Raw genomic sequence first — 13,189 nt, forward strand, 5'->3', positions numbered from 1 at the left:
GGGGGGGGGGGGGGGGGGACTGTGAAAGAAAGTTCCCGGTGAGAAATCTAATAACAAAGTCCTTAACGAGCCGGTACCTTTCTCCGCGCGCTTTTTCGATTTTCTCGGCGCTGAGAGACGCTTTCCTTTGACGCAACAAACGTATGTAGAACTACATACTCTCGGGCGTGTGCACATCGCGCATGCATGTAAGTTGCTCGTTTTCGACAGAGATGATGCAGGGCTCAAGACGATCTCGCTGAATATCCGATTGACGATGAAGCGCGTTTGGAAATGGCGGAGCGCGACGTGGCCCGAGAATAAAAGACGCTGATTCCAACAAATCTCGCAACGCGCGAAGGCTGTGACTTCCAAGGCGTAGGTAGCATTGGCGCGCCGAAGTACCGAGCAGTAACCCGAGATGAAAGGTACGGGCGAAGATGCCAGAGCAAGATTTAATAAGTGCCATGGGACACAGGTAGGCGACGTCTTAGCATTACAAAGCCGCCTACGGAGAGTCGGATTTCTTGCCGTTCTCCGATAATTCCGTCCTCGTCGGGCGCACGATCGTGTCCTCTTAACGAGCCCCGTGGGACGTGCATCCGCTCGGCACGATCGATGTATCTTACCGAAACAGTGGCCGGCTTAGTCGCAAAAATACAGGATCTCGCGATTGTATCTACGTGATCCATTACGGCCGTATCGGTTTCTATCATCTGTGTTACTAGACCACGATCGAATTCAACCCCACCTCGGACTCGTATCGATCCCGGGGACAAAGGTCCTAATTAACAGTATTCTGTGGCCAGACGATTCGGTTGTGAACGACAAGACCACCTACGTAGGCGTAAATGACAAAAATGCTTTACGAGACGAAAGATATTTCCGTCGTAGAGAATATGTTGCTCTCTTTTTCTTTATATGCGTGTGTGTGTGTGGCACAGTGAAGTCTAAAAGACTAATTATGAGCTTAATTGAATTTTTTACATAGGCCTCCATATTAATAGTTGCCACTTGAAACTTGTCTCATGTGAGTTAGATTTTTATTCAGAGATTTGAGTTCGTTTATTAATTAAATTATAATATATGTAACATTTCTCTATTTGCAATCGTTACTTTAACTAAAAAACTCTCATCCAGTTGTAAAAATATCAATTAAATTCGCCTCAATTTAATAATTGACTTGAGTAAATAATTTCTAATTTAATTAATTGATGATTAATATAAGCCTATTCAATTAAAAATATTTTAATTAACCACTGACTTCAGAAATCTAATTAAAAATCATTCAATTAATGATTGATTTGAGGAAATTTAATTAAAAACTGCTGAATTAACGATTAAAACGAGTGAAAGTAATTAAAGATTATTCGATTAACGACTGAACATAGTTAATGTAATTAAGGATTATTTAATTGACAATCGATATAAGCAAATATAATCGAAAAGCGCAGTAAGACAATTGACCAACCGAGCTGAATATATGCTTTTATATATATATATATAAGCATATATTCAGCTCGATTGGTTACCATGAGCAATGTCCTAATCGATTGGTCAATCGTCTTACTGCGCTTTTCGATTACATTTGCTTATATTAATTGTCAATTAAATAACCTTTAATTACATTGACTATGTTTAATCGTTAAATGAATAATTTTTAATTATTTTCGCTCGCTTTAATCGTTAATTCAGCAGTTTTTAATTAAATTCTTTCAAATCAATTTCTTTCAATTCAATGATTTTTAATTAGATTTCTTGAAGTCAGTGGTTAATTAAAATATTTTTAATTGAATAGCCTTATATTAATCGTTAATTAAATTCGACAATTAATTGAAGAAATAATTAATTACTCGCAATTCTGACCACCGTATTCGCTTCAATCGATTAAAACACTCGACTCTTTCAACTGAACAACGAAGGAGCAGTATAGACGCGTGCTAAGGAAATTCCTTTTATTTTATATCACTACCTCGATTTATCTCGATTTATTTCGCGTGTTATAAGCTTTTGAAGTCTCGCTGCATAGACGTCTAATACGGGCGTATACGTACTAAAGTGAGGTGAATGACCGCGGCGAGAAAGTGGGCGGAGTATCTGCTTATCTGAGTCGCGTGATACGGGGGAGAGGGGGGGGGCAATGAGCCGTACTATCGCATCCCGTCGCGTATAGTAGTAGGTGACTCTCTGGGAGAGAGAGAGGGTCGCGCTCCGCATTCCTTTCATTCGTTGCGTCTTTTCTGCTGAACGATCTAGAACGCGGATCGATATAATTGTGAATAACTCTACTTGTGGACGACGTAGCGACTTGAAACCAACGCCATTGCACGGGAAAAATTACCGCGCTTCCGGTGAACGTGAAGTCGTCCTTCTGTGCCATGAGGATCGAACAGCGTGATTATGTAAGTACGAAAGACACTTTGTGTTTGCGCCAAAGTTAACAATCTGCAATCGAATTGTTGAGATTCCTTTTATCGTATCGTGTGTTGTTACGATGACGTGATTAATTAGCAGTCTCGTCAATTTTACGTTTTACGGGCATAAAACGCAATTTAAGTGAAAACCGAATTGATAATAGTGGAAACCTTTATATTCACACTGAAAGACAAAAATATCTAAGAAATAGTAAATATTTATTTGGTGGATACTGAACAGCATACGTTTACAACATACGTTTACTTACGCACTAATGGAAAATATTTTTCATAATTTTTAAAATAATTTTCTATACTCGAATATTAAATGGTAATAATATCTGCTCGATAATTGTGTGATAATATCCGCGAGTGGATAATAACGAAATAATGATGATCAAATAATCGGTAATAATAATACCTATGTAACGGCTCTAACAAAAACTTTAGGTTGAACAAAGTCTAGGTAAATGGGCTGTCGTAACGGTCTCGCTCGGGCGAGACTCCGCGGCGTTTCGGGGGCGCAGTCGGGTCATGTAAACACGCGGGCGAGTGTCACACTATAACACTATTAACCGACGAGACAAACGTATTGGGAGTTGCCGCGTTATTTTCTAATTATTCCGCGCCGATTTTTAATACCGCGTTTCGACTCCGCGACAATTAAGATGACAATTAACACATGAAGACGCATTAAGACGCGTACTCATCACGCGAGCAGGTGTTGCGGGTTTTAACGCGGCGGGTAACTACCGCATTTTATTTACCTTTTTACGCGTTTCATTTACTTGTTAAAAAGAGAAACGTCGCGATTGAGTTCCTCAATATTAATCAGATATTATCATCATCGTCCTTTAATTAATCGGATATTATTACTTCTTTATTCGGTTATCATTTATTTATGTTTATTACGCATTGGGAAGGAACTCGAGCGTGCTGTTATGACAATTTCTTTTCCTCGTTTTGCTGTCGTGTATAACTAATTGATACTAAATTATTAAATTACTAAATTAAATTAAATTTATGTCACAGAGATCCAATAGAGCAGATGCAGTCACACGGCTTTAGGGGATGCGATGCTTGCGGATGCCGCGCCAGAGGATTCAGCTCGGGCCTTTCTGAGTCGGCTCGAAGGTGAGCTTCATTAATTTGTACTTAGAAATCCGACAAAATTGAAAATTTTCTTGTTTGGAATCGAGTTCCTTAATGTCTCCATCGTCGTGTAACTAATTAATACTCAATTAAATATGTTTTTTGTTGCAGAGACGAACACTCGACTCTAAGGGGATGCTGCGTCGGAGGATCCGGCTCGGGCCTGGCAGAGTTGGCGCGAAGGTAAGTTGAATTCATAATTCCGAAAAATCCAATAAAACTGGAAATTCTCTTATTTGAAATCGAGTTCCTTAATGTCTCCACTGTCCTGTGTAATATTAAATTAAATCTGCTTTCTGTTGCAGAGACGAAGCAGACGACCAGCCGACTCTTAGGGGCTGCTGCGCCGGAGGATCCGGCTCGGGCCAAGCAGGGTTAGCTCGAAGGTGAGCTTCATGAATTAGCATTTGTAATTAAAAATCCGACAAAGTTGATAATTCTTTTGCTCGAAATCGAGATTATTTGAATCGAACCAAAGATCGCGTTAAATCGCAATTACACGCGAGGAGAATTTTTTCTAAGTAAAGTAGAATATTTCAAGTGTGAATGTATTCCGAAAAATTCTTCCAGCGTAAAAAATATCGCGCTTATGTTTTTTTTTTTAATTTTCCAAATTTCTTCACTCAAATCAACATCAATGCACGAATCTAATCGGCGAAACGCATTTTTCTGTTCCAGAAACGAAAGCAGAACGTGGCTGCCCTGATCAGCGGTTTGGTGAGTTAAAACAAGAAACATATTGATAATAGAAAAACAAAAAAGTCTTTCGATGTAGTGCATGCTTATGAATCAATGCGATTTACTTTGCTGTAGTTGTAGTATGCGTATGTGCCGTCCAATAAAAACCCTGCTCGAAATATTTGGAAGATCGCTTTTTTAAAGAATAATTTAGTAATGCATAATAATTTAGTATCTACATAAATTTGGCAAATAAATTTTCAAGTAGTTTTTTCCCAATGTACATATATTTATTAATTGATTAACTTACATTATTGATTGGTCGATGATTTTTGTCGGAGGAAATTTTGATTAATCAAACCCCAACATTATCTTGTAGATGTTTGAAGTATTGAGTATACGCTCTAAATATTCAAAATTTTGTAAAATTATTCAGTTTTATTGAATGTGATCTTCCAGGTGTCTTGAGCAGTACGGCAACGCGCAGAGATTGCGCCACAGGAAATGCGTAATCACATCATCTCTCCCGTTTGAGTTTGAGTCATGATTGCATTTCATAAAGTAGAGTGCTTCGTTATTAAGTAATATTCGATATCGTGCGGCATCTACGCGAAGCGATCTAACGTGATTATATAAACTGCTCGCAAAATTAATTTCACGATCTCCGAAAAGTTTCAATTTTTCACTTAGAGTTAGAATTTCTTAACGCGGGACACAATAGAGATAATGCTGACTACGAGCGTTGATTCCTTGCGAAAAACGGGATATATCCAAGTCAGATATGCGAGCAGTTGTTTGTTTAATTATGCGGCGCGCGACAAGTTCCATCGAACGAAGATAGACGTTTCACGCGGTAACATTTTTCGCGAGAATTTTGAATAGAATCTTTATCTCTTCATCGTCACAATTTTCATAGTTTTTGATTTTTCATTTACGCTCGCGTTCGCAATTATTAATTTCATAAGTTTACGAATTTCACCGGATTGTATTTGCGGAAGAATCGCGAGCAAACTTCGCAGAAATATTGCGGAGTTGTTATCCGCAAAAGCATTGCGGAATTGTCTTCGCAAAAATATTGCGGAGTTATCCGCAAAAACATTGCGAAATTGTCTTCGCAAAAGTATTGCGGAGTTGTTATCCGCAAAAGCATTGCGGAATTGTCTTCGCAAAAATATTGCGGAGTTATCCGCAAAAACATTGCGAAATTGTCTTCGCAAAAGTATTGCGGAGTTGTTATCCGCAAAAGCATTGCGGAATTGTCTTCGCAAAAATATTGCGGAGTTATCCGCAAAAACATTGCGAAATTGTCTTCGCAAAAGTATTGCGGAGTTGTTATCCGCAAAAATATTGCGGATCTTTATTGCAGCTTGCTACGCTGCACCATCGAAACGTTACATTAGGGATGTTCCGTGTCGTATGTGAGAATTTCGTACAAATTATTTCACCCACGCGTCGAAAGATTTCGCGAAATCGGCCTTCGACTCGCGTCGCGTGTTTCCTTCGCTCGCGGATTTCGTTTTTTTCGTAAGCAATTTGCGTCGCGCGTGTATCAAAGCGATACACTACAACTCGGACCGTTGCTGAATTTATTGTCGCACATACTCGTCGTTTATCCGAAAGGCCAATATTTCCTCGAAGACGCAGTTCGCGATATTTCATATGCAATTCGTAACTCGAAGTGTATCCCTCAAAAGAGACGAGATTTTTCGTGAAACCTCCGTTAGATTACCGCGGTCGGGAGTGAATTACAGGCGACGTGGGACACGTGGACCATTGCAGTGTCAGATGCAGCGACAGGGTGGCTGATGGACCCTGGACACCGTGGGACGACGCGCAATGGTGAGCGCTCAATTTAGACGCTCATACAGTAGACACAAAGCGTCACTTTACGTAGATTGCATGCACGTAGACGTAAATCGCATTGGGTCCGACGGAAAGTAAAGTAAGAATTGGAATTTGCAATTCGCCAGGAATTACGTAAGAATGATCCAACCAAAAAATTTAGCTCTGAGATTTTCGCAATAGTTCAACGAGTCAAGCATTTTCATTTCTTTAAGAGTACTGACTAGCTCCTTAGAAAAATCCTTAGAAAAATGTGCAAAAAGACGCGACTGGTAAAAAATAAAAAAACTCTTAATTTATTTCAAGCATCTATAAATCTGAATTTTTTTGTTTGGATTGAAAAGATGTGAATAGAATATCCACTGATAAAAGCTTATAATTTTTTTAATTGGATCATTTTTGCATAACAATGGCCAATTGAAATTTCGACTCGGTAGGCTTCCTTCTCGTCGGATTATTTCTTGATGATACATTAAACTGATATATTTCAACATGTCATATTTATATGTTCTGTATATATTATATATGTTTTTTATGCTCTATATATGTTTTATATATATATGCTTTATATATATTTGATTAATATACTTTATAACTTGTTATGTCGTATTATATACGACATACTATCTCTTCGGAGATATTTTTTTATATTTTCGAACCCGAGTGTTTTGAGATTCCGGTAAACTATTAAGCCGAGATTCGAACCGATGTGTTTTGAGGCTCTGCTATATTATTAAGCCAAGATTTAACCGAAGTGTTTTGTGTTTCCGCTAAATTATTAAGCCGAGATTCGAACCGATGTGTTTTGTGTTTCCGCAGAATTATTAAGCCGAGATTCGAACCGAAGTTTTTTGAGTCTTCGCTAATTTCTTAAGCCGAGTTAGTTAAGCCTGGGATAATTTTTTAAAGTTTCTTAAAGAAATTTTCACATTTGCAAGGGTATATTTTCGAAAATGACATGAAGTGTGCGTATTTCGCTCTGCATCGTCTCTTGGATGATAATGTGCGTTAATGTCACTCCACTCTCTCAGTAACACGCTCAGAATCTTGGAAATAATTTTCCAATAGCCCAAAATCGCGTTCATAACGTTAGATTCAACTTAGTGTCGTAGGAATATCGGATTTTTGCATATTTACCGAAAGCGGTCATGTTACTGCAGGTTATTTAGATCATATAATGTTAGTATCTAGAGCACATTTTAGGATAATATTTTGCAGTTTTTTGAAATAATTTTCGCGTTCACAAAGATGTGTTTTCGAAAATGATATGAAGTTTGACTATTTTGCTTTGCATCGTTTCCTGGATCACATGGGATGCTCCGCTTCATTTCGCACGTACTTTTACCATGCAAAAGGGTTTTTCATTCGACGGAGGTAGAAAGAAGTAGTCTTTGCAGAAAGATTCGATATCGTGATAGTAATTGTTTCTTATCGTTTTTGTTTCATATTGATGGATGCTCCGCTTCATTTTCGCACGTACTTTCACTAAGCAAAAGGGTTTTTAATTTGGTCGAATCAGCACGAGACAATAGTTTTGCAAAGATATTCGGTATCACGTCATTTCCTAACAAATTTTACTTTGTGTTAACTTGACCAAATTAAAAATGCTTTTGTATAGTACATGCATAAATGAAATAAAGCACTCAAGGGTGAAAACGATGTGGAACTATTGCTATCGTGACACTGATTTTATTTTAAAAAAATTACAGCGTACTGACTGCTCCAATTTATATGATAAAATTACGTGTGAAAATAAAGTGTAACATTGATCAGTGCGAAATGAAAATGATATCTCAAATTACCGTTACTAATTATATTGAAAACTCAAATAATGGGTAACATATTTTTCAAAAAAATTATTCGCAAACTATGCTTGCGCCTACAACACTCTTCTCTAAAAATTCTTCCTTTGATGCACCTAGTACATAAGCTGTTTGAAGAATTTATCAGAAAAATAGCAAGAGCTTATTTTTGAGAGAATGCGAATATCGGCAACGTGGTATTCACATTTACGTAACGTTTATGTGTAAGGAAATTGAAATGACAACGTAGCACACACACTTGCATAACATCTGTGAAAAGATGATAGCGGTATCATGTTAGCGCCTATTTGACGATCGTCTTTATTCCATAAATTTCTATGTGCATATAAATTTGATATCGTCGGTAAATGATGATAACCTTTTCTACTTTTGGATGATCGCTCTACGTTATCGACGCTTATCAAGTTCGTCGCTCGCTCCGGCATCCCCTTAATACAAGGACACGTATTAATAGTTATTACCTGAAATCGTTTCAAGTGAGATGATCAAATTTGAATTTAGAAAACGCCTGAAAAACTTGGACCTAACTCTGAGTAAAAATCTGAGTTTTTCCACACGAAAAAAGTTTTAGGCGACAATTGTTAATACACGCCTTAGTGTATCTCTCTTTTAACGAGTATCACAATTTCGGCGTGTGCATGCACTTTAAATACTTTCGCGAGTTGCAAGTTTTTTCGGGTGTCCAAAGAAGGCGCAGTTTGTTATCAGGCGACAGAATGCAGATCTCTGATCCGGTTTTCGAAGGTGTAAAAATGCAAAACAACAAGTTTCTTTCGTTTCGCGTCGAGAGAGCTCGTGATCTTCGATGTCACGCAGGTACCATGGCAACAGCCATGGCTTGACCATGATTCTCCAATGCGCGACGAACATGAGAGAGAAAGAGAGTGCTCTCCTTCGACATGTAGAATATATTTTAACAGCACAACTCTGCAGTGCCATCGGCCACCCTCTGTCAGCTTCGATGGACGCGGTTCTCGAGATCACTTCGCGCTCTGGCCCTCCTATGTCGTAAGACTGTGCCACACTCTCGGACAAGCCCTTTAATTCACCCCTCCATTTTCATGTAAAGCTGTATTCTATTTCCTGCGCCAGCTGACGTGATCGCGAACACTCGTTATACCGGTCCTCGGGGCCCCGCGGCCAGTTCAGCTTCTTTTCACAAATAATGTCCGTGCGCGGCGGCGGCGGTGGCGGCACGACGGCGTTCCCACCGGTTCGTTGAAAAATGTAAATATCTATCTTGCGCAAGGAGCGCGTAATAAACTCGGATTGTCAATCAAAAGCGATCGCATACGTGACTGCGGGGCTCGTCGCCGAGTGACGTGGCGTTTCGTTTAGTATGCGCCGCTTACACGGCCTTCTGTCGTGCGCGTCGCTTTGCCCGCATGTCGCCAGTTAATTAAAGAATTTAACGATAACGGTCGCGAGAGTAAATTAATTACGTTCCCTCCGTAATTTCTTACGGGCCAGGGGACGAGGGGGGGAGGGGAAATTGTATCGTGTCGATGGTTTCTTTACTCGACGCGATCACCTGCCGACGCGATCCATCAACGGCGGATAACGAGGATCCATTATGATCTATAAATCAGAATTTACATCAAGTCGCGATACGTTTATTTAGCATAATAGTGGACGCCTCGGCGACGACGACGCTTATTCAAATTTGTTTAATGCCTCAATAATTCAATAATGCCGTTCGACGAAGTGGATTACTTACGGGCGTGTGTTCAATCGTATTATACAAAAAGGGAAGGAAGGAAAGGGAAACCCTTTTATTGCACATGCAGCATTAGATTTAGACTCGCGCAACGCGACGTCGCGATACATTTCGTTGCGTATTCTCGGCTCGTAAAGCATCGCGCCCGCTGAACAATGGAGCACTAAAGCTTGCGGAAAGAAACGTCGGGAAAAAGTCGCCTCGCGCTATATGCGAGACGCGCGCGCGCGCGCGCGATGCAGTAAAGGGTTAACGATGTTGACTTTATAGGATCGGAGCCGGATCCGAATGTCGTGGTTGCACGGCACACGCGTATCCCTCGTGCGCCATTTCGCGCGACAGAGAACCCTCGATGCAATCGACGTGGCATCGCGAGAGGAAACGCGTTCTCGCCGCGAACTCGCGCGCCTTACCTCCGTGCCTTACCCGCACGTCCGTAATAAAGTCGTAACGGACGGCGCCCCGTAAATTCGACAGAATATTACGGCGCGCGGCTGTGCCCCTTTTCGTTCGCCGGGGTGATCAGGATGAAATTTACCGGCGTGCGTACCGTACAAGCGTGGCGAGCAAGCGGCCCCCGTCGATTGACGGTGTAACCGCGCCACCACGCTCGCGCGTATATTTATCAGAGAAACGCGTCGATTCGCCGGTGAGTACACCGCGGCTACACGGTATCCGCATCAGACACCGCGGACGGATACGGTGTAATCTTCTGGAACGCCTCTCGCGTCGCGCTTGTGTGTGTGCGTGCGTGAGTGCGTGCGTGAGTGCGTGTGTGTGTGTATGCGTGCGCGCGGTCTGCCATTCGCAATTAATTTCGCTCGCACGTTCGCTCGCTCGCTCGCTCGCTCGCTCGCCCGCCCGTCCTCCGACAGCCGTTTTACGCGCTACATTTTTATGTACATTAAAACGGGCCATTAACACGCCCGCGCGAAAAATGTAGCGAGTAAAAACGGGAATTCTGTTACAGGGCGTTGTACATTTTTGCGCGCGTCGCGCCGTGGGCCGCCCTTTGTCCTGTCGGGAGCCGGGTGTCCCTGTGGCGAGCGACCGTATCCTGATAATTGACAGTCAATGGACATTTCCGCACAATGCAGTTCAAAGAGATCGGAAAATGCATTCTCGTTATTTATGCACAACGAGGCTCGCGTGATTCGCCTGAATGCTTCAATATCGTATTTCGACACCGACGAAACGTGTCAACGTGAGACGTCCAATTGTCGCTCTTCGCTTTTCTCGTGCTTGAGGATCACGACGAAAAACTCGATTACCGAGACGGGCAATTGCAACCGGGCGAACAACGCATGGCAGCCGTGCGTCGCGAGATCATTCGGTTTAGTATTCCATTGGTGAAGATAAACCGCCTTATCGTCGCGTAACCACAGTAGTGGATCTCCCGGGAGGAGATTCGAACGTGGCTATCTCAAGCTCCCTCCCGACAACTGGACATAAAGAAATCCCTGTATCATTGTGGGCTGCACGGTGGCCCGTATTTACTTGAGCATCGCCCGAAGTCAGATAAATAACGATAAGACCGGGAAGGTGTATGTGACATACGTCGCGAACGTGGAGAAAGTCTCGCTCAGAGGGTAACGTGATGCTGTGTGAGTTTAATGAGTAAGTGTGCGCACGCACACGCGAGCGCGCGCGGAGATAGTCGGCTATCGTGTGATTTACGGCAACGTCCGATTTCAAATTGCGAAACGATGGCTCGCGAGATGAAATATGCTGTGTAGATTAGTCGCGCGATACGGCCAAACTGTATATCGGTATTTGCAGCACTCGCGGCCGCGTGTTCTTATAAATCCCGGGATTACAGTCGGAAGTTTTCTCTTCGACGCGGAAAAGTTCTTAAATCGGTCCAAGTCGCGTTCGCCGCCTCGGTAAGTCGCCTTAATTGCACCTCCTCCGCGTTGCGCCCTTGTACACGTTCGCAAAAGCGAGTCCTTTATTTATGGAGCCTGCGATACTCTCGCGATGAACTTTAAACCCACCTACGAGCTATAAATCCTACGTCCAGAGAGAGAGAGAGAAGGAAAGAAAGATACGCAGACACGCACAACGCGTTTTTTCTCCGAAGCCGGCGTCGGCTAAAAGATTTCGACGAGAATTTATTTGTAATCTCGTGCGCGGCGTCTCTCGTAAATGTACATTATTTTCCGGCAGTCTGAAATCTCTACTCTGTTTTTGTGCATGTTTTTGGAAACGTAATATGTGGTTGTATTTGTACAAACGTACATAAGAAGAATTTGGTAGAAAAAATTACTATAGAGCTTTGCAACAGAGGAATAAATTGATATTCTGCAATAATTGATTATCCTTTCATTCCGTATGTGCTATTTGTATTTCAAGAATTGAAACTTGCTATGTTTCTAGTGAAATTTGCTGTGCTCCTTAGCAAGATAAAAGGTAAAAATTAAGGTAAAAGTACCAATTCCTGAACACGCACTTAATCCTGAACATTCTTATTGTTTTGGTCTTTTAAATACGAATACTTAAACTTTTAATATAGAATATATGTATATGTACACACATACACAAACACACACACATACACACATACACATGATATTTGATACATGTATATATATATTTTATGTTGAAAATTTAAATATCCGTGTGTAAAAACCAAAATAACAAGAATGTCAAGAAGGTACATATCCGAGCATTGGTACTTTTAGCTTACTGTGAGAGCTTACTGCCGCAAAAAAATTAGTAATTAAACAGGATTTATAATTCATGAACATAATTTATGAAGAACTATGAGATATTCTCTCTGTAAGAAGAATAAAAAATTTCGCAGGGTCGTAGCCACGATTCAAAAACTCCTCTAACGCGTAGATACAATTGGTGCTTGACCTGATTTAGTAGTCGTACAACGACTTTTTGCGCCGGCCGTATTAATAGCTTGCGAACTGTGATGCCTGGTGATTGCGTCATAGAACAATGAGTATGCGCAAATAAGACTTTTTCTCGTGATAACATCTTGAACTTTGGCGAACGATAATGCGTGTTATTTATCGATCGTCGTGAACGGGGCGATGGGAAGGGCACGGCAATAGCGTCTCGGGATTGCGAGACGGGATCCTCCAAGAGAAATATTACGAGAGCGTAATTTGGGAGAGGGGCTTCTCTACGCCGCGGCTCGATCCCAAGTTCGAAACTTTCTTTATGCCGACCAAAGCGAGAGTTGACTCCCACGATATTCCTCGGAAGAGATCGCGCGGTATATATCGGGTTCACGGTTACACACTCGGCATACGCGTCGCGGCGAAGTGAAAAATCCCATGAATTATTTAAGATCGCGCTCGGCGAGTCGCCACAGTCACTGTTATTTTAATTCGTGGCATATTTTCATATTCAAATGCTGCGCGCGCCAGCGGACCCTTCGGGAGGGAACGTCCATCTTCGATCGACGATGAATAGACATTGTGTGTCTTCTCTTTCCTTCTGCGATCGCTGCCTCTCATTCCGCGCCCGTGGATGATCGTCGTGTCGATTTGGCGTGGCAAGCGGAAGCGAGCACTGGTCCGGCGAAGGAACGAGAAAGAATCGTAGAATGAGAGGAGGCGGCGGCGGAAGGG

At 41.7% G+C, this 13,189-nt stretch overlaps 1 protein-coding gene and 1 long non-coding RNA gene across 3 annotated transcripts in view; one reads left to right on the forward strand and one right to left on the reverse strand.

The window, feature by feature from the left end:
- LOC116849135 (frizzled-2) overlaps positions 1–13,189 on the reverse strand; it is a 97,921-nt gene that overhangs the window by 46,120 nt on the left and 38,612 nt on the right. The window lies entirely within an intron of this gene.
- LOC116849143 lies at positions 2,213–3,694 on the forward strand. The gene is made up of 3 exons (XR_004379088.1): positions 2,213–2,381; positions 3,426–3,527; positions 3,657–3,694. It is a non-coding gene; the product is annotated as an uncharacterized LOC116849143 (long non-coding RNA).

Source organism: Odontomachus brunneus, unplaced genomic scaffold, assembly GCF_010583005.1.
Source record: "Odontomachus brunneus isolate Ranch 3 - 2012 unplaced genomic scaffold, Obru_v1 Obru_scaffold_107, whole genome shotgun sequence".
NCBI classification, from domain to species: Eukaryota; Metazoa; Arthropoda; class Insecta; order Hymenoptera; family Formicidae; genus Odontomachus; species Odontomachus brunneus.